This window comes from Chrysemys picta, chromosome 5 (genome assembly GCF_011386835.1).
Source record: "Chrysemys picta bellii isolate R12L10 chromosome 5, ASM1138683v2, whole genome shotgun sequence".
NCBI lineage: Eukaryota > Metazoa > Chordata > Testudines > Emydidae > Chrysemys > Chrysemys picta.
Genome location: NC_088795.1, coordinates 34,001,608 through 34,024,246, shown reverse-complemented (window position 1 = coordinate 34,024,246; position 22,639 = coordinate 34,001,608). Strand labels below are relative to the sequence as shown.

General features: G+C 41.0%; 1 protein-coding gene across 1 annotated transcript in view; it reads left to right on the top strand.

The window, feature by feature from the left end:
* The first annotated feature begins 1,676 nt into the window (after window positions 1–1,676).
* COL25A1 (collagen type XXV alpha 1 chain) overlaps window positions 1,677–22,639 on the top strand; it is a 203,092-nt gene continuing 182,129 nt past the window's right edge. The window contains exon 1 of the mRNA XM_065596206.1: window positions 1,677–1,697. The gene's annotated coding sequence lies outside the window, so the exon portion shown is untranslated. The remainder of the gene's footprint in view (window positions 1,698–22,639) is intronic.

Below are 22,639 nucleotides of genomic sequence, written 5' to 3'. Positions count from 1 at the left end.
TAGTAAAAAATAATACTCAGTTTTAGTAAGGGTGGTAAATCTGGCCATAAATTTGTTTCTGACAAAATAATTCAATTTTTCTTGTCCGCACCTTTCCAGACTTAAGTCACACTTCTTCTTTTTCTAAGTATAGTATTTAAAATATGTATCTAAAGTATCCGTATTTATTGTGATACTATACCATCCGCAGGTAACAATGCAATCATGAGAATAATATCCCCTGTAAAGCTACTTTAGGAGACTTGCTTTTTTATTTCCTTGGATTTGTCATGGGTTGGCATTTCGACAGTCTTACTTTCACGACCAGATCATCTTGTCAACTGAATGGCATATGTATTTTATAATAATTAATTAATATCCTGAATTTATGTTGTCTGACACAATCATTTTAGCGTTAACTGTAACTACCGAGTAGTAATGCTACAAGAAACATTTTAACTTCTAAATTGTCAAAATGCTCAGTGGCTCACATTGGCAACTCATCTGACAGGCTATCAGCGAAAGAGCAGGCTTAATGCACACTAGTGCTCTTTAAATGAAGGAAATGCTGATTTCCTAAATATTTTTTGCAGTTTCTTCTCACAAAATGCAAAGATCAAGCATTAATCAGGATATAAATGATTTTCCTACAGCAAGAGAATTTAGCAAAGCAGATAGTGAATTCTGAGTATGCAAATCTTTACTCCTTGATATCATCTCCCTATTGTTTTATCACAGTTCCATTTAAAAAAAAAAAGTAGAGCCATACATTATTAATATAACCCAGAATTAACTCTGAGGACTATGGGTAAAGTTTTCAAAAGCCTCTAAGTGACTTAGGAGCCTAAGCTCTATTTTCAAAAGTGACTTGGGCACGTAGGAGTGACTTTCAATGAGACTTATTCTCTGAAGGATGGAATTTTCAAAAGCACCTAAATCCCATTTTCAAAAGTGATTTAAAAGCCTAAGTCTCATTGGGAGTCAGTGGACTTAGGCTCCCAATTGCCTAAATCACTTCTGAAAATGTTTTACTCTAGCTTTGACCCTGTGTACATAGTAGTTACCCTTAAAAACTAGACTGTGGTTATCACCTGGGATCCCACAATAGTTCTCTATATTTAGAATAGTGAATAATTATGGTAACTTAGGTACCATTGTGTAGTAGCTGTGGGTAGCTATTGCATCTTCAAAGATGACCGCTGAAATTTTAGCTGCCTTTTCCTATCTATAACCAGTGTGTCAGGATGACAATCCAAGTCCCGTGGTTTTTATTTTTTATGACCCAATAGAGCTTACTATGATTTTTTCCTTGATACTGACATACTATAGGCAGCACACCTTCCATCTATCTTATTCTCTTTCTGCCATGTGCTGCCACTCAATCTATATATATAACTCCTACTGATAGCAAGAGTTCCATCAAGGATCAAAGGCAGTAAGTGGCCCTTTTGTTAGTTATTTTTAATGTTGACTATGTTTTATCTTGAATAATGTGCCTTGTCAAAAAAAATATTGTTCACTGTGTATATATATATATCTATGCCATACTTGTTCATCTGTACAATATAATCAAGTGTATAGGATCAATGGCTATTCGAATTTAACATTAGTGTACTGCACATGTTGGTAATGTCACATGTCATGAATATGCTCTTAATGTGTGTCATACCCATTTCATCTCATTCAACCAGGGTCAACCAGGGCGAAATGGCTATCCGGTAACTGCTCTATCATATCTTTATGAGAGCTTTTTTTACTCTCAGAATCATTCTTTTCTTTTCTGTCTTTTTATTTGTCTCTGCCTTATTAACCTTCACATGAACTAGGGGAAATTCACCCTTCCCTGATGTTTCTCAAGTGCCTAGAGAACATAAGGCTTTTTTTATTTTTTAAATGTTTGCTTCTTCATGTAGAAGTTCTTTATAAATGTTCTAGTGAGATGGACATGTACAAGATATGCCGTAACACAATGCAGAGTTTGATACCAGAAATGTTTTGTTTGTTGAACTTGTGTATTCCTGCGCGCACACAGATAATTTTTTCACCGTAATTTTAAATGTTACTTAAACTGGATCCTGCATATCAGTTTTCTCTATCAGAAAGCTATTCAGTTGGCATGTTGAACCTCTAAAACCTCCACTTGCATTGCATTCTGTTCCTTTTGGCTGCTTAGTTCTATGCATCTTGAGCAAAATAATTGCTAATATAAGGGTCTTAGCAGTTGCCTGCAAAGCCTATTATAGAGCAATTTTATGATAATGTATATAATTCACTTTTGTGTCATCTTCATTTACATCTTTATGGCTTTCTGTCTAAAAAATGGAAATGTATGAAATAATGCATCTTTTTTGAAAACCACCAATGAGAAGTTTAGGAAATAACCAGTCAGCAGCACAAGCTTGAGTTATAATGTCACCTTTGTAGGATACAGAGTGTGACCAGTATCAGATATATTTTTGAAACCAAGTTACAAAAGATATTATTGGATAAATCTGAGAGAGAATATAATTGCACAACATAGTAATTGTTTAAGTCTGGTTTTGATCTTATTTTAAGCACTTACTGGTAGTTTGGGGCCTTCAGAACTTGGGTTTACATGTTCAAATCAGGCAGTTAGATGTCTGATTGCTCAGTATGTGTTAACAAATGCTGTGTGTTTATGCAAACCACAGCGTTGGGGCCCTCCAAATTAGAGGTCAGGTGGAAGCCACTATGGAAATCTGCCCCTAAAATCTTCAGTGTATCTGCTTAGTTTACTGGGGCGGGAGAGGAGGGCTACCTATCAGTAGTTTAAAGGCAGCATTGTGGTGAAATAGCCAACAAACAATTCGGCAGAATTGCATCTAAAGAACATGGACATGCTGAAACTCCATTATAGTCAAATACTGTAGTATGAAAGACCTAAATTGCTTCAGAGTACAAACTGTAATTCCATTTATAATGTTTAGACCAAAGTCGTTCTGTGTTAGGGGGAAAAAATATTTGACAACAATTCTCTTCTGCCTTATGCATACGCCTACATGTTCGGATTACAGAGGATGGTGTTTCCAAAGAACCCCCAGAGAGCTAGACTCCCTGACCATATGGAGATTCAATAGGAACTGGGTGCCTAGCTCCAGCCAGAATCGTAATTGTCATTGATGCATGGTGAGGATAATGTAGGAAGCAGAAAGAAGCTAGATTAAACTTGTATTGCTTGATTTGAGATGTAAACTGAGAACACTTGATCTGCCCAGTCTCTGGTTCCACTCCATCTACTTTGGGCCCTAGGATCCAGGGGCTACAAAAGCTTCTAAAAGCCACTTTGTGTCCTCCACCCAGGCTTCTGAGCATGGATTGGCTGGACCAGAGTTCCTCAAGGGCTACATGGTAAAAATTAGAACTGAAGTAATGCTGAATGTCATTTTTGCCATTATTAAATTAAATGCATGGAGCTATCAATTTCATAACCTGAGGCAGATTATTGATTTTGTATCCACACACACGTGTGTGTGTGTGTGTGTGTGTGTGTGTGAAAGGAAGAGAGCGATTTTGAAAAGTGCTCAGCATTGACCTAAGTCTGCTACCACTGAATGGGAGTGATGGGAAGAATTTGGCCCTAATTATCAAAAGCCGTATTCTGACTGGTTGATTGGCCCTTCTAAGTGAAATTACAGTCACCTACTAATTTTTATCCTGAATGGAATTTAATAACAAACAAAATACATTTTTAATTTTTTATACCATCCTATGCAATTCTATAGCAGGGATTCTCTGATAAATTCACCGGGTATTTTGGAACCCTGTTTGATTCCTTATTACTTTCATCATGGTTAAGTTTTGTAGGAGATACTACCTCACCCATCTTGTCTGTCTATGTACTTATATGGTCCCCTTCACCTTAGTATCTCAGGGCCTCCATAGTACCGGAATGCAAAGTTCCCCCGAGGAGTTTCCCTGGCATTGTTCCAGGGGAAGAGAGATGATTTATGGTGTTTCTTCTACACTCTCCCATGACATAGCGGCCCCCACCCCCAAAAAACCTGCTGATGCCCCAAGAGCCACAAGATCTCTGGGACCAGTGGAGGCATAGGGCTGCTCCTTGTGCATCTACACTGAGACCTGGTCTACATTACAAAGTTAGATGACGTAAGTCCACTTGGGTCGACCGTTATGCATGTGTGTACACTAAAATTTTTCTCCTGCTGAATAAGCGACCCATTACAACAATGCATTAACACTACCACTTCCCCGAATGATGAGGGGCCACGGTTGACTTAGGTCGATGCAGTGTGAGTGTAGACACTCCATTAATTGTGTTGACCCTAAACGTTTTCCAGCTGGTGTTCCTCAATGCCCACAACAACGACTGCTCTGTTTACAATTTTGAATTCCACTGCCCAGCATTCACAGAGACGAGAAGCACACCACCTCACTTTAAAACCCCTTGTGTTTTTGAAATGCCTTTTACTGAGTGCCTAGCTTGGTTAGCACAGCTAGCAGCTCACCTTTCTCATGTTCATCCTGCTGTCCAACTGACCATACCAGCTCCACGCACACAGATTGCTACTCGACATGCTGCTGCCTGAAATAGGCAAGATGTCTTGAATCTCCCCGGGATGTGGGGGAGTGAGGCTGTGCAACCATACCTATGGACCAGCTGTAGAAATATCGACATCCAGGAGCAAATTGCATGGGGGATGCTGGCAAAGGGGCACAATAGAGATATGCAGCACCACTGTGTGAAAGCAAAGGAACTATGCCAGGCAAACCACGATGTGTGAGAGGGCAACAAGATCTGTTACTGCCCTGCAGACCAGCTGCTTCTACGATGAGCTGCATGCCATACTTGCAGTGACCCCCTGCCAGCACCCTGCAGACCACTGTGGATATCTTAGAGGAGCCCGAGACCCCTGCCGTGAACAGTGACGAGGAGGGGGTTGGGAAGGGAGATTCAGCAGGAAACTGGAGAGCGCCAGGAATTGTTTGACACTCCACAGGAGTCTAGCTAGTCCAGCCAGGTGAGAGCAGATGAGCACACTCATGAAGGGGAAGGGAGCTTAGGTAAGTGAGTATGTGCATTATTTCTTGTAAAAAAATATTTTTGGCTTTTCCTTTCCCTTAAACCTCATCTCCCTCTCTCCTTCTCGCCTCTCACCTTTGTTCCCCATTTAAAAATGGTGCCTGGTTTGTCCATAAGTTAAGACACCGGTATCAACTTTTCATTGCTACACTGATATAATGTAGTAAAATACAATGTTAGGGAATAAGTTCAAAAATAGTAATATGGCAGTCTGGTTTCACAGTCCACATCAGGTCAGTATCTTGTGCTTGGATAGAGGTAGAACAAACAGAGGTAGAATCAGTGTCATCATTTCATTTCTTTGGCTCGTTGGGCTATGTGTCAGGACCAGGCAGAGTACTCTGTTTATCTGAATAGGGGTCTCTCTTTTATCCTCTTGAGAGATCTCGATGAAACTTTCATGAGGATACTCTGCAATCCTCTTCCTGAGATGTTTACTGTTTACTTCCATGTTCACTTGGGATTGTAAACTATGGTTGTTCCTGTTAACAGTGTTGGTAAACGGTTTTTTAACCTTGTATGTGTGTGTTTGCACTTTAATTTTTTAACTGCTGTTCTGCACACAATAAAGTCCTATTTTTGGAAATTAAGAGGATCTTTATTAGTTCACACCAAGCATTACACAATTCATAGCAGCAGGCAAAGACCCAACCAAGATATAATCTAAAGTACACAAGAGAGAGAATATTTCATGAAAGCAATGGAGAATTGCACTGTGGCTGACTGTTAAAATGTTCTTTTAAAGGTTCCCTTAGCTGCAGAGCTCCATGGTTGGCTCTTCTAATAGTCCTCATGTCTGGCTGTTGAAATTCAGCAGACAGCCGGTCAACCTTGCCCCTCCACCCTGGAGGCAGCTTTTCCCTTGTTGCCTCACAGATAGTATGCAGTACACATCATGCAGCTATAATCACTAGGATGTTTTTCTTGCTGAGATCCAGTCTACTGAGTAAACAACTACAATGTTGCTTCAACCTCCCAAAAGCACGTTCAACGGTCACAGAGATACCAACCCTCCCTAATGTTCTGTAATCCTCCCAATTTTTATGTGTAGTTATGAAATTACTATTTCAGGCTTAAATCTACAAATTTTGCAAGTTCAGCATATATGGCGTGTGTGTGTGTGTGTGTGTGTCACTCACCAGCACCTGGGTCACCAACACAACAAATAGTGGGGGGCATTCTTCTCTGCCTCTCCTGTGGCACATGCACAGACTGCACGGTGAGGGTCTGATAGGAGGTGAGCTATGGTGATGTTGAATGTGCTGGGGCACTGCGGATTCACCACCCAAGCCACAGGCTATGTATTGTCATGTAATTGATCCATGTGAACCCTGTTGGACTATCTTAACATACTCTACGTATCTAAAGCATGCCAGCAGAGTCCACAGTGGGTGGTTAGAATGCAACAGACAGCCTGTGTCTTGGGCAGTGAATTCAGTGCCCCAGCTGTGGCTTGCCACCTTTTGGACCCTCACTGCACAGTCTGTTGGGGAGAAGAAGATGGAGGGGCAGGAGGAGGTGGTGGTGGCAGAGGAGGGAGAAGAGGAGGGTAATCCTGGGAAGGAGGTCCAAGCCTGGAACTGGCCAAGGGAATTAAGACCCATAGGAGTTGCACAGGAGGGAAACTTTCCTAGGACTGATTCTCCCTTCCTCCCTGTTTGGCAGTGAGGGGCCATGGAGCAACAAGGGTAGGGGCCAGCCATCATCTTGACCGTAGACAGAGAGGGGAGGTGGGTTGCGGGAGAGGTCCCAAATTCTGCGGGGTGAGGTGCGAGGAAGGGGAGGGGGAGAGGGAGAGGCCACTTTCTGTGGGGATAGCACAAAGGGTGGGAGAGAGGTCCAAGGAACCTCCCTAATTTCTCCCTACTTTTTTTCATAAACATCCCTAAAAGTCTCAGAGCAAGGTTTGCATCTCTGCAATCATTTTGCACCCACTCAGCTGATAAATTACTCTTTCCTTGGTGCTGTCAAGGTGGCCACTGTACAGCTTCACAAGCCAGCGGAGCAAGGTGTAGGCTGGGTCCCCCAGAATCACTACTGACATTTCATTGTCTCCAGTGGTAATCTCGTGGTGGGGAAAGATGTACGTCCATGCAGGTTTTTGAAAAGTACTGGTGTCCTTAAAGATGCAAGTATCAAGCAGCTTCTCTGACCAGCTCACACTGATATCAGTGAAGAGCCCCCAGTGATCCACTAGCGTTTGCATAACCATAGAAAAGTATCCCTTTCTGGTGATGTTCTCAATATGAAGTTGGGCTGTTGCCAGGAGAGAGATGGTGCCATCTGTTGCCCCACCACTGTCTGTCCCCCCACCTGCTGCTGAAAATCCACCCACTAATTCCTGCATGTAACTGAGCAACACAGGCCTGTGTAACAGGAAATATTTAATGCCCTTACACACTTGGGTCACAATGATCCCCACTGTGGATTTTCCATCTCCAAAATGATTGCCTACGGATAGGTAGCAATCCAGTGTTGCGAGCTTCCAGAGCATGATCACCACTGGCGTCTCCACTATCATTGCAGGTCTCATTCTGGTGTCCCTGTGCCAGAGGGCTGAGGTGAGCTTGGCACACAGCTTGAGGAATGTGGGCTTTCTCATCTGAAAGTTCTGAAGACACTGCTTGTCATCCCAAACCTTCATTACAATCAGTGCTAGTTTCTTGGACCCGGAACTTGAGCTTCACCATGTGGAGCTGCTCTACGAATGCTAGCAGAAACCAGGCATTTTTTTCGTTCTGTCCATCAGCACCCAGTTATTGAGCTCAAACATCTCTTCATTGTCCTCCTCGCCATCCTGACTGTAGCAGAGATCTGCAAATACTGGAGAATGGTGTGTCCTGTAACAGCAATGCACATGAGAATTGTGCTGAGCTCTGAAGGGTCTATGCTTCTGTCCTAGAGATGGCAGAGACTGAAAAGTGATGTGCAGGACTGTGGGAGTTTTAAATAATAAGGCAAAAATTAGGGGATGTGGAAAGTATCATGGAATGGAGAAAATGGTCTGTTGGGTTCTTAACCTGTAGCTCCCTGAAATCTCTGGACAAAGAACTTTAAAAATATCCCAAAAGGCATTGTGCTGGACAGTGGCAAGGCATGCACTGAGATACTTACTTATGGTGCATCACACTTTACATTGATGCAGACATTTCTGCTCAGTACGCATAGTGCTGATGCAAGCAGCCAACTGCATGCTCCTGAGTGTGGAGGCTTTGCATCAACTGAAAGTTATAGGATAGATACGGTCTGACTCCCAGCTCCCTACCCTACTTAACCGTCATAACGTGTCCCTTCTCCTTAAGGTGTGGTTGAGTTCCCACATTGCAGAATGGGAACGGATCTAACTTAATTGTTCATCTGCTGTTATTGTCATTTACTGGTTTGGAGGAAATTTGGATATTACCATTTTTCCAAACTCAAACTCCATACCTTTGGGGTTTTTATTGGTCTCTAATTAATACCCTTGAAAAATGTTAATATATTGAACCATGAACATTGTAGCTGACATACTGGCAGAGTTTTCATTTCCCACCAGAGCTGAGGTGGGAGTGACAGAATTTCCATAAGCATCAGTCTGTCTATAATTCCCTCCAGGTTACAGGACAACTTTGACATTGCACTTCTGGTTTTCCCTCTCTAGTTAGAAATAATATTCACAATTACAGTACGATAAGATGGGGGACCATGAACTGTAGAGGGGTTGCAAGTAGGTGTCAGGAGGCTGTGGCCATCCTGCCCTTCCCTCAGTGTTAAATGGAAGGGGACCATAGCTAGATGGGAGATGGGTTTTTGAAGGGTCCAGGTATGGAAACGGTTGAGAACCACTGCTAAAAGAGACCAGAGGGGGAAATAATGTTTCAGTGGTTCTCTGGGCATGTGACAGCACTTACTATATAACCCGTTTCATTGTTTCCCATGTATAGGCAGTGAATTACAGCTATCTTGTGCCATGTAGGCCCCGCCCATACTAAGGGGCCCTGTAGAGCCATCCTGCTCCAAAGGGAGCACTGGAAAGGATTCTGCACAGTGAGACAGAATGCCTCCTGGGATAGAGAGTGATTATGCATTGTGCAGCCCTGGGCAATAGGGAAGAAACAGCCTCATAGTCCATAGAATGTGATGGCTGTAATTCTTTCCAGAGTTTACAAAGATGATGTGTGAAAGTTCCTTAGGTCCTCCCCCACAAAACAACCACATAATCTGGACCTTAGTTTCCCCTTTTGTCTGTGTGGGTCTTTCACGCACCAAGAGGGGGAAGAAAAATATTTTTTTAATATTGTAAAGTGATTCCAAAACCACAGACATTGACATTGGGACTCAGGGGCAGCAGTGCAATACAGGAAATAACTTTTCATGTAGTTTTATTTTATTCTGATTAGATTTGGAGTTGATACTGTCCCTGGAAAACTTTGCATAAGAGACATCAGGCCATTTGTAAAGTTGGGAGGGTCAGAATTAGCTCTTTTGGTTTTGATTATTATTTTAAATATTTTTATACTTTTCTAACTAAGAAATGTTGGTGGACTTTTAAAGAAGAAACTAAATTCAATTAGTACCATAAGATACTTTTTTCAGGGTTTCCTCTGGAATCCGCCTTTTCCCCCAATTCTCTTCCCCCCTCCACAGTGACCCTAGAAAATAGCATGGTGAGATCACATGCTTATATTACCTCATTGACTTCCAAATCAAATGTGCTCATCATACCCTCCCACCAACAAAAAAATCTAACAGCCAATTCATCAGGGAATAAGAAAGTGAAGATGGGTCTGGCTGATGCATCACCATCAATGGCCCTGATCCAATTGAAGTGTGTTATGGGTGAAACAGGTATCACGCCTCTAATCCTGCTGAGGTGGATCCTGGTTACTGATGATTTTATGTGAACCAGAAAGAACACAGCTTGACTTTAAGATACCAGGGTAAACTTGCAGGGCTGGCAGTTAGAAATAACATCTTTTCCTTTGCCCTGTAACTGAGTAAATTTGATCTGGAAATCATTGAGACACAATAAATGTGGAACCCCCTGGTGCCATTTTTATGGAGTTGCTTTTCGTAACAGAGCCTCACTTTGTGATGCTTCTGCTTATGCAGCCTAAAATCACATTGAGTTTTGTTGCTGCCATATCATATTTCAAATTCATGTATAATTTACTGTCCACTATGGCTCCTAGGTCTTTTTGGCTTTACTGTTTTTCAAGTTTTCCCCTCCCATTGAAGATCTGTGTTTTGGATTATTCTTCCCCAGATGTTCCAGACTTCCTCTCACTCAATCATGCTCATTTAGGGGCCAAATCCTGGTCCCTATGCACACCCCAACTGAACTGGCTATATGCCAGGTGGGAGAGAGAGAACCCTCCATCTCAAACCTGGCACAGCATGTGGAACACTTTAGCCAGTGTATCCAAAATTCCCACATCTTGTGCCCCCTTCCATGGGCTTGATGCAGAGGTATGGTACTCAGGGGGTGCACCCCAAATACCCTCTTTGCACCCTGGCCTTCCTTCCGCAGCAGGACAGTGGTGGTTCTGCTGCATCCCACGGTCCTGCCGCACCTATGACAATTTGACCAATGGTTTCATAATTCCCTAAGATTTGTTAAGAAATGTAATATCTTTCTGTGCATCTCATTTCTTACTATCTTGCTTGGAGGATACCGCTGGTATTGATACCAAATATACTTAAAAAGAAGAACAGGAGGACTTGTGGCACCTTAGAGACTAACAAATTTATTAGAGCATAAGCTTTCGTGGACTACAGCCCACTTCTTCGGATGCATATAGAATGGAACATATATTGAGGAGATATATATACAAACATACAGGTTATTACAAAACATAATGTGTGTATATATATCTCCTCAATATATGTTCCATTCTATATGCATCCGAAGAAGTGGGCTGTAGTCCACGAAAGCTTATGCTCTAATAAATTTGTTAGTCTCTAAGGTGCCACAAGTACTCCTGTTCTTCTTTTTGCGGATACAGACTAACACGGCTGCTACTCTGAAACCTTTCAAATATACTTATTCCCTTTGTTCTCAAGCAGACTGATGATGGCTACTCCTGTGTTTGACTTCTCTCCTTTCTGTATCATGCAATTTTTCTCTGTGGGCCAGATTCTGCCTTGCCCTAACTCTGACATATAGTGTTGGGGGAGGGCATAAAGAGCTTCTTACCCACACCTTCCTCTGAGCAGACCACAGGAGCTTTCTCCACACATAGTTCCCTGGGAAAGGTGCATAGCAATTGTGGAGAGAGGAGATGGTGTCCTGACACTGTCCCACGAGCACTGGCCAGCAGAACACACCCCACAAAGATACATTGTCTCTGTGCTTTCAGGAGTTCTGGGAGGTCTTCTGTACATGACTGTGCATGTCACCCATCAGACAGCTGGATAGGTACAGCCTCCTGCAAGTGCAACTTGACTGTTTTTACAGAAAAACAGTTGCCCTTGAAAGCCCAGAATAATGCATTTCCTGAAAATGCCTCCAATATTTAGTTTATTCTGCCAGATGCTGAACATTTGAGGAAATGTATTATTCAGAATGCCACCCCTATTCACTAGGCTTTACCATAGGCCTGATATTGCACCCATTGACGTCAATGGCAAAATTCCTATTGATGTCAGTAGGTGCAGGATCAGCTTCCATGTTTGTACATTGCTTCGTTAGATATCACCTAAAAAGATGGTGTAAGAAGTTAGTCCCGCCTGGAGTGCCCTGCTGCAGCATAAGAGGCATGCCTGCCTCAGTTTCCCCTCTCAGGTAGCCCAAGGATTTTATGCCACACTCTCTTGCTTGAATAATGCCACTCCTGGGAGCCAGGTTATTACAAAACATAATGTAAATAGTCTAGTAAGAAAAGTTCCACAACATAGTCCATATGATCCCCACCGCATGTAGTCCTTAAAACTCTGCTCTTCCTAGTGGGAACCACGCCCAGCCTCTCTGCTGGGAGTGCAGCCTCACCATACTCTGGTGTCTTCCACCACAACTAGATTCCTTATCCATCCTCTTCCGTCCCTATAACAGGATAGCCTTTCCAGCTGGATTGTAACTCCATTCTTCCCAGCAGGAATCTCCACAGCTTCTGTGCTAGGAAATCATTTTCTCCCTGGTCTTTTCTGTTCCCTTCGGTCCAGCTCTCCAGCATGAAGACATCGGTTGGTAAGTCCCTTCTGGTTGTTTCAGAGAACTGATGGCCACTTCACAACTAATATAAATAGGAAAGCCTTTGAGGCCTTTTATGTATTAAGATATTCCCTTAAAACACAGGTCCAAGCCCCCAGTTAAACAACAAAAAAGGAAACACCAAATTGTTGTACTGTAGCCCGCGTATTGCTGAGCAAAAGTCAGTCCTTAGGGTGAATGTACCAACACTTTACCCTGACTCAGGTGAAATGTAATTCTAATACTGCTTAGATGGACCTTCTTCTTCTTTTGTGTCTGCAGTTGTGCTACAGTCCTGCTGTAATTGGTCCTCTGGCAACAGAACTGGTGTGGTTTCGCTGCCCAAGGAGTGTTAGGAATTGGAGAGCGTGGAGGGGGAGCATGACATGCGGCTCAGGTCTGTGGCCCCGAGTAGCATGGTGTGTAGGGACAAGGGAGTTATTCCACAGTTGTGGAAAAAGGATGCTTTCTGCCTTTTTCATCCACACATCAGCCCAGTACCCAGCCTGAGAGTAGCCACTGGAGACAATGGATACAAACCCATGCTGTGTGATAGGGGTATAAGCTTTTGCAATCCTGACCCATGGCATGGACTATGGCCTGTAAACAAAGCTCAGTCTCATGTGTGACACCCTTGTTAAACTAAGTTCTTGGGCTCAGTCCAAGGCCTCAAAGGCTTTCCTATTTATAGTAGTTGTGAAGTGGCCATCAGTTCTCTGAAGCAACCAGAGTATTAGTTTTTAGGTAGATAGCTCCAGACAGCCTCTTGAAAAATCCACATTCCCATGGATAAGGGGTAAGCTCTGTGCCCTGGAGAAAGCTTTACTATAACTCTCCTCCTTCGAGTTTCCACCCTGCCATGGTGTATGGTTAATAGGCTTATGGCCTGTATATTCTTAATATAAAATACCTCTATGCAACAGAAAATTATGATAGCACTCGAAAGCTATCCCTAAGTTATAATGCAGTGATTCAAAATTTCTCAGCAATACAATACAATACAATACCAGCTTTTTACAACATTCTCAGATGCATTCCTTGGTATCAGCAGGCACAAAATACTGTTAATAAATTAACTAACCAAGCAGTACTGTCATGCTGTCAGAAATCAATAATGGTAATGCATTTTCTAAGAAATACTGTAGCTGAGAACATAATAATGTAAAAGAGAAATACATTTCCAATTTTTATTAAGAGACATGGAGAGTCTTTACATTTACATTGCTGGATGAATAGTTATCATGGCCTGTCTCATGCAGGGGGTCAGACTAGGTGATGATAATGGTCCTTTCTGGCCTTCAGTTCTCTGAATCATATATAATCCCACTGATCAATTGCTTCACAGACAAAACAATTTAAGATTCCTCATTAATAGTTGTTTGAACGGAAAGGTTGAGAGCTCTTAGATTTTCAGTTACTACGACGTATATCACAGGTTACAATGCTGGCTACATCTCATATAATATTTTATGTTGGCTTGTTATAGTCCTGTTCTGATTACATACATCCTGTGAAATGGGCCTTATCTACATTAGCTATTATGGTCCAGTTTCTATCCTCAGTGACACATATGTAACCTTGAATTCAGTGGGGTTGCATAATTATAAGTGAAGGCAGGGTTTGGTCCTGTATCGTTAGTGCCCAATCATTTCCTCTGTGTAATGGAATCCCCCTCTCTCCTGGCCACATATTCCACAGCTGCTACTGAAATGCTGGGGTGATAACAGCCTCTGCAGAAAATCCATCTCTGTGTATGTGGGCATTTGGCTGTTGGAAACTCATAGTCCCTGGTCACTGGTTATACACTTATCCATTTCACCCTGAAATTATATCCTGCATATTGCTGCAGGAGCCACATGGAGCACAGCTCTACTGTATGCAAAGTAGGGGCAGGATTTGCTCCTTTTATATGGACTTCTTAGTGCATGCTCTTTAAAGAGGCCTGTAATGTTGCTAGAAAAGATCGTGTAAGAACAGGTTGCCCAAACATCAAAAGGTTTAAAATCTCACAGACCTGAAGACAAGAATTTGGATGAAAAATGTGTCCCAAGTATTTACATACTGGCAAAATACTTCTCTCAGATCCACATTATGGATCTCTATTGCATATTATGCAATCATTCCACCTACAGCAGGCACCATAACAAACTTACATTTATAGCGACCAATTTACAGTTAATTTTGGTGTTGTATGTGTGTGTAAGGCATAATACAAATGCCACAGGTAAAGGGAATACCATGGTGTAGTAAACATCATAATTGTAATAGCACCCTCTTTACTGAACTCTGGGTAAGGCCAGTGAGAATTTGGTACACGGGATAGTGTTGAATATACAACAGATATGCAATATACTCTTGCTGTAAGCAAAAAGTCCACATTTTGTATCAGAGGTGAATTTTACCATTTTCACTATGTGCAATTATTAAAATGACAATTAAAACAACTCTAAATCAGAAACCTTATGTGGTGATTTCAGGAAAGGATTTGTGTTGTAATAAGCACACACCTTTTGTGTGTCCTGAATTATGCTCAATAAAACTCTCTCATTATATTCAGCTCATTTTAATTTTTTACTGTTTCATTTTGTAAAATCTATGTAAATAAAACAATGAATATGATAAATTAAAATGGTAATAGGCACCTGAGGAGGCATTATTAGTAACTCGGACATCATTTATCATTTTCTCACTTCTCATGCAGCTTCTTTAAATTAACGTGGGGCCCAGTTCTAATGTTAGTCTTTAGTAGATAACGCCATTTGTCTTGTAAAATCAACATATGTGCATGGAACTTCATGCAGTAGTTCACTTGGCAAGCTAGGCATCTGTATATAGTAAGAGCTGAGCATAATAAGAATTGGACGTTATGGTATAACTAGTGTAAATTGATGTAATTCCGTTGACATCATTGGGAGCTATATTGACTTATGCCAACTAGAGGGCTGGCCCTATGCACACAAGAAAATAAAGAGAAGATTATATTTGATGGCAGGGAGACAACCGCATGCTCTGGGTGTCCCTAAGTCTCTGACTGCCAGAAACTGGGAATGGATGACCGGGGTTGGATAACTTGATGGTTTGATGGTTACACTGTTCTGTTCATTCCCTCTGGAGCATCTGGTGCCAGTCACTGTTAGAGGACAGGATGCTGAGCTAAATAGACCATTGGTCTGACCCAGAATGGCTATTCTAATGTTCTCATGGCAGATGGATGAAGTGGGTGCAAAGAGACAGCTGAATCTTATTCTTTCACTAGTAGTTTTTTTTCTTCCAAGTTTATTCTCTTCTCTGTTGGAGTTCTGAGTGCACAGAGAGAAAAAGAATAACTTAGTACTAGCTGGAGGTTTGGTTCTGCCATCTATTTGAAAAATTAACAGTAGGTAAGTTTCTGTTCACACTGGACAGATTTATTCTTTGTTCTTGATACATTGACTTTAGTTTGGCAAATAAGCATGTGCAGAAAGGCTGAAGACAGGATTTTCATGTCCGTGCTTTGGCAAATATGATTCATATTTAACCCATACCTAAAACCATTTAAAGATCTCTAGTTGTGCCTTTTATGCTTTCTTGTTCTGGCTATCCTATTCTGAGCAGACAACCCTAATCATTTCCTTACATCGGATGATATAGACCAACAGAGTAAATGAAAATAGCATTATATTGGAAATAAGCAACCTTTGACTGAAACTTCAGGTTGTAAACACGTTAGCCAACATATACATAAGCAGGAAATGTAATACTGGTCCTCATTTGTCAAATTGTATTTGTGATAGTTACAAGCGTGTGTGTGTGTGTGTGTGTGTGTAACCCAATGATGAATTACTTCATCAGTAAATATTTCATTGTTTTAAAATATTTTTCACCATTTGTATGACATTTTCTTATACAATGAGGTCCTGAAAGATCAGAAGAAAATATGTAATAGTTATATTAATGGTTTGCATTTATTTTTATTACTTATAATGTGAAGATTATCCATATATCTGTCATGGGTGAAAAAAACCCTACATATAAGAATGAATGTAATCCATTCACTGCTTTGTAGATACAAAGCTCTCCAGGAGGATTGCAAATCAGTATGATATCCTTGAATGCTAGATTTTCCATCTGGATCTATGATATAGCTGAAAGAGGTGTAAAATCCCATGTAGCCAGACAGTTCCCAAACTAATATGCATATGAGGAAGCTCATGTACATTGTTGATCGTAGAAAAAGTCAGAAATAAGTTAATCTCAAGAATTTGTTCCTGAAGTGCATGCTTCAGATGGTAGTATTTCTCTGACCTGACTGGACAAAGCATATAGGGGGGTGATTTTCCAAGTGCATTTAGATGCCCAATGGAAATCAGGTCCTAATTCCTATTTATGCCGTTGAAAATCTTCCCCTGGAGAATATAGTGAAGGAACAATCCTACAATGGCAGGTGACTGGACTGGGTGACCTAATAGATCTTATTTTATTGTACAAATAACTTGTAGAGAGGGATAAATCCTCCTACTTTAAATGAAACTCGCTACAGGCACTGACACATTAAACATGCTTTTCTCTCCTCTCCTGCTTCAAGGATACTCCTAGGGCAGCAGTTTTGTGTGGAGGCTGTTGTTAACTCTTCACACGCACAGATTAGTTCACTGGTATACATGTGCATATTGGATAGCAGAAATGAGGATTAGTTAAAGCAGTTACTTTTTTTTTTAACAAACATGCTTGTCTAGTATGAACAACTTATAAAAGCAGTATGGAATGTCAGTTGAAAAGTTTCCAATGACAATATGCTGTACAGATCATAAATCAGCCTCTCTAAAGTGTTCTTTGAAACCACATTGTAATTCTGTTTCTTTTATTGATCTCTTTTGCTTAAGTTAAAATAATTAGCATTTTTATTATAATTTTCTATTAATTAGATGTGCATAGCATGTACAGACTATATAATATAAAATCATTGATCTAAGTTCTGCTCCCATTTTCACTGGTGCATTCAGAATAAATTATTCCCAGCATATGCTGGTACTGTATACCAAACAGAATTTGTCCCCTTGTTTTTTTTACTTCTCAAGACAAGCATGAAGAAAAGAATTCATGTGCATGAATGCTCATTAATTGAAAGAAGTATTCAATTTTAATGTAAAAATCACTTTCTTGCTGTTACATGATTTTTTTAACAAATGCTGTGCACTGTATGTTCATGGTCTGTATATTTGCAGCTTTTAATAAGAGAAATAGAGGAAAAACTTGGAAATTTCCAACATTCTTTTTTTCCCCATGTGCCATTTTTGATAAACATCACAGAAGTGGGTGGTTTTTTTGTCCCCTTTATACCATATTAATTATACTAAGATAGTCCTTCGTTTTATAATCCTTGTTCACATTGAGCAGCACTTGCTCAGGAGAGTGGTCCCATATTGCCACGGCTACTCACCTGAATAAATAATACTTACCACAAGAAAGGTCTGCAGCTTTGGGGCTTACATAAACATATTTCAGGAGAAAAATGGTAATTGTTTAAGAAAATGCTCTACTTCTCAAGGCACAGGTTTTGCTAAGCAAATGAAAGACATGTCTTATCCCTGAGTTTGAGAAATTACAGTTTATGTTCGGATATACAGTTTCATTCAACATTTCTTAGACACACATAATATGTCTCTTGATTTGCAGTTATCAGGATGACTTTAGTCTGATACTTACAGTTGGTTCCAGAGAGCACTATTAACAACCTTGCAGGCTTCCACAGGTGAGACTGAACGCTGAAAGAGTGGATTAGAGTACTCTGAAGGCACCCAGGATAATTTGTAACAGTTTAGTATCTTTCATCATCCATAATCTAGCACTTACACTCCTAATCAACACTAAAGTGTAAGTGCAGATACATTTTTATAAAAAAGGTCCCCTTGAGTTGAACTAATCAGGCTCTGGTTTTCCGTCAGGTAGTTTAACCAATTAGTCATTCCTCACTATATCCCTAAATAGGAAATGATCAAACATTTCGAGTTCCAGCTGTGTGAATCAGTTATCTTGATATTTTTCCCATTCTGCGTATGATAGGAGATCTCTTATTTTGGGTTTTTGCCTTTAAAGTGTGGAAAGTGTTATTTGCTATTGCCATAAAATGCATACATACAAATTTCAAGTAGCAGCCGTGTTAGTCTGTATCCACAAAAAGAACAGGAGTACTTGTGGCACCTTAGAGACTAACAAATTTATTAGAGCATAAGCTTTCGTGGACTACAGCCCACTTCTTCGGATGCATACAGACTGTAAAACTAGGTAAAAGTCAGGAAAATTGCTGTTTTTTGTTTTGCTAGTGGTGTGTGTGTGTGTGTGTGAGAGAGAGAGAGAGAGAGAGAGAGAGAGAGAGAGAGAGAGGAATCTGGCATCCAAATGGGCAATAATGTATTGGGTCAACATTCAAATGCATACTTGACAAGTTATTTAATTTAGTGCAATTTTGCTTCCATCCTGCCACAAGGTATAATTCAGAGATTGCAAGACCAATGAGGAGATGAAGCTAACTGTTAAATTTGTTAACTTGATCAGATTTTTTAAAACATGATGGGCCACATTCTGTCCTCAGGCACATCTGCTTAACTCCTGTGAATTTCGGTGGATGTTGCATCTGTGGGCAGAATTTTGGTGTCTGTTAGAAAAGGGGTGGTATGGAAATGTGCTAGCTATTGGAATATTGTTCACAAAAGTACAGGTGTAAAACATCGATGGGCAAAGAGATAAGTTTCCCCCCCCCCCCATGTACTACTATCTCACTTGCTTATATTTCAGCATTTTCAGCTTTAGTTTCTGCTCCAAAATGTAGTTAGTTGTTCTTGTTTGCTACTATTCTTGTAGCAGTGCTGGTAGGGAGAAAAGGAAGGGCTTCTTTTATCAAATGCAAACAGAAACATGAAGGCTATGATATGATTTTGAATTATGTGGAAATTTTAGAACCATAGTAAGAAAATCAGTATATTCAGTTCCAGCTGCACAACCTGCAATAAATTACTTTAACCACAATGATCAGGGCACAGGTACAGAGGAACTCAGTGGCCCTTTCCAAAAAACTTTTGAAAAAAATGTGACTCCAATAGACAGATTTACGGATAAAGAGCTGTGTTCTTGCACCCGAACATGAAAAGAAGCTTCTGTTTCATTTCATATTTAATACAATTCAAAAGATGTAATTGGAAACAGTCATAAAAGTTTCCATGTTTCAGCACTAACAGCCTTCTTCACTGATCCCTTTTAAGGTCCCTGAAGAAGGCCATCTGTGCCAAAATCATGGAAGTTCTGACTGTTTTCAAACACATCTCTTGAAATCTGCTTTAAAAAAAGAGAAGTAGAAGTTTCCCTTCTCTAGAAAGTGAAACAGGCATGAGGCTCTGTATCTTTAAGAGTTGTTTTATAGAAAGTAAAACACAGAACACTGTGATATATAAGCTTCTAGGGCCAAATTCTGCCTACACTTAGGGTCCAATCTGGAATATCCAGAGTACACTCAAATCCAGAAATGAGGTGGAGAATAGAGCAAGGATCAGCCTTTGTCGGAGTGGAAATTGGAACCAAAATGAGGCTTTCAGAGCTGTCACTTCCTCTCCTGCCTTTGTTTGGCTTGGCAAGATGTAGGATGTGGAGAGAAGCAGCTGGTGGAGGAGAGGTAGAAGATGGGGCTCCATCTGCCTCCAGCTTGTGAGGAAGGATAAAAGCAGCAGAGAGCACGGATTTTGCACAGAAGCATTATTGCTATTTCTCTGAAATGAGGGTAAAGAAAAGTGGCAGTTTGGGGGAAGACCACCTCCTCCAATTCATCACAGTAGCTCCTGAAGCATCCAACTAATAGCAAAGCAATTGAGAAAGAAAACACATTGTTCAGGGCTTCCAAAAGATACACGGTCACCTGACCCTGTCTGCCTACTGGGTTCATGTCTCTCCACACTCCCTTCTTCTTGCTCTTTCCCCTTACTACCTTCCTTCCTATGTTTGAGGCCTTCTCTCCCCCATGTGGTTTGCTGTCTCCTTCATGCTCTTCCCTTCCCAACCACTGACTGTCCCTGTTTTCCTCTGGCCTGATTTGCTGGAGGCTCTTGAGGTTTCCCAATAGTCCCTTGTGAAAATTCTAGTACCATCAGAGTGATTTCCCTATTTCTTTCTGATGGCATCGTTCCCTTTTCAAGTACCACTAATTATTATCTGCCAGAGATAAGTTATCTTGGGACTTGTTCAAAAGAACACACTTTTCCTTCCCTTTGGAATAGACCAGGTTGCATTGTCAAACAATGCTCCTGGTGAGGATACTCCAATCAAGGTCATCACCACCAATATCACCTAGGAGTTGAATGCTGTGCTGTATTATCAGTATACTCACTATGGACCTGATTGTAAAGCACATCAGCATCAATGAAAGTCTTTCTACTGACTTCATTGGTATTTGGATCAGGTCCTATATCTCTGAAGGGCAAAGAACAAACATTTCTAGTGAAGCAGTGCAAGAAGATTGGAGCCACTGTTAGTGTTGCTTGAGTGCCCATGTAAATATTATTTATACCCCTGATTTAAGTTGAGGGTGCTCACAGGAGGTGTTCAGATTTTGTAGGATCAGACCCTTTTACCCATTTGAGGTCAGCGTGGCTGCATAACTACAAGTGAGGGTAGAATTTGACTCCCGAGCTAAACTAGTTAAAATCAAATCCTATACCTCACAAATAAAGATATTAAAGGCTCCTCTAAATACTTTGTGATTTATTATCCTTGTTATTGCATGCTCAATAAATTAAATTGCCCGGGCACTCTAGTAGTCATTCCTTCTGGAAACTAAGTTTTGATAACTGTCATGGAGAAGATTTATGGGAATATTTTTCTTTTAGGACTAGATATAATCCTTTATAGAGGTATGAGGTACAACAGGTGGTGTATCATTACAATCTACACAGGGAACCTAGTATTAAGTCACTTTTTAAAATAATTTATTCAGTGTACCTTACTCAGTGCCTGACCATCTGTAGAAAGTATATTGATATATAAATTCATTTTAGGGTAGGAGAAGTTAAACACAGAATGATAATAATTGAAGAAATAAGTCAGTGCATCGTCAAAAATATAAGTGCCCCTTTACAGTGACTACAAGTAAATGTCATTTAAATATAGGACGTGCATGCCACAAATCTGGAATCTGAATGGACCTGCATGTGCACCCATTGTGAATTCTAACATCTGGGCACATGTGGCAATGTGTTTGTGAATGACAGGGGTTGAAAGCACTTGTTCTGGTATTAAATTTTAACATGGTGTATCTGAACAGTCTTTCCCTATATTTCTAGCACCTCTTCACAAGGACTAAATATGAACATTAGCTTTTGAGTTATCCTTTGTTTCACTGATCTCAAGCTACGTCTACACTGCCATCAGGGTGTGTGATTGCAGCCCTATGTGGACATAACCAAGCTAGCTTTAATTTAGCTATCACAAGTACCAATATTAGTAAAGCCACAGCAGCTTTGGACTTCTGTGTGGACTAGAAGCTCGAGTAAGTACCCAGGGTTTTTTGGGTGGGCTTGTACAGCTCACGCAGAAGCCAGTGCTATCATGACATCACTCCTGTATGTACTGACGCTAACCAGATTTAAACTTGGGTATGCCTACATGGGCTGCAGTTACACACCCTAATTGCAGAGTAGATATCCCCAAACAGTGGCATGGAACAGACACCGTTTTTCAGTTTTACTTTGAAACCTCTCATAAAGTTTTTTTTAAAGACTTTGGCCATGATTGTTCCCTGTCCCGCTATATGTAGTGGAAGTGTCTACTCTGATGGATCTCCTTTGCAGGGATGCAGAAGCGGGAAGTGTTAATTCTGTGACCATTTCTACCCTTCTCTCAAGCCTATGGGGGTGGGGGGCAACCATGGATGCTCCAGATTTCAGGTTCTGCAGGCATATGGAGAGGCAGACTGAAAGGAAGGGGTGAGGTGGAGCAGCTTTCTGTCATATTCCCAACGTTCTCATGTGGTGGTAGCTGCCTGCCTATCTGTGCTCTGCAAGCAGTATTCTCACTGTACCCTTAGAAGCAACTTCACATCTGCACTTCTCTTCAGGCAAGTTTCTTTTTGGCATGCATGGGTGGATGCCCATTGGCAGTGTGGCGCTTCCATGGAGTGGTGGTGTGGGGGGAAGGTGGAGGTCAAAGAAACGGGGGGGGGGGAAAAGAGGTTGACCCTCCATGGAATTGTAGGTTCCTTGGGAACTGTGGTGCTGAAAGGCCACATTGGGGCTTTTCTTTGTGGACCCCTAAGCATTCCCTGGAGAGGAATATTCGTAGAAACTGAAAAAAGAACTGAGGCCCTCTGAAAGAGGATTGAAAAAATTATATTTTCATCGTACCATGGAGATTCTCTGCAGTTGTCAAAACAGAGATAGTAGAACAGATTATTGTTTAGTATGACTTAT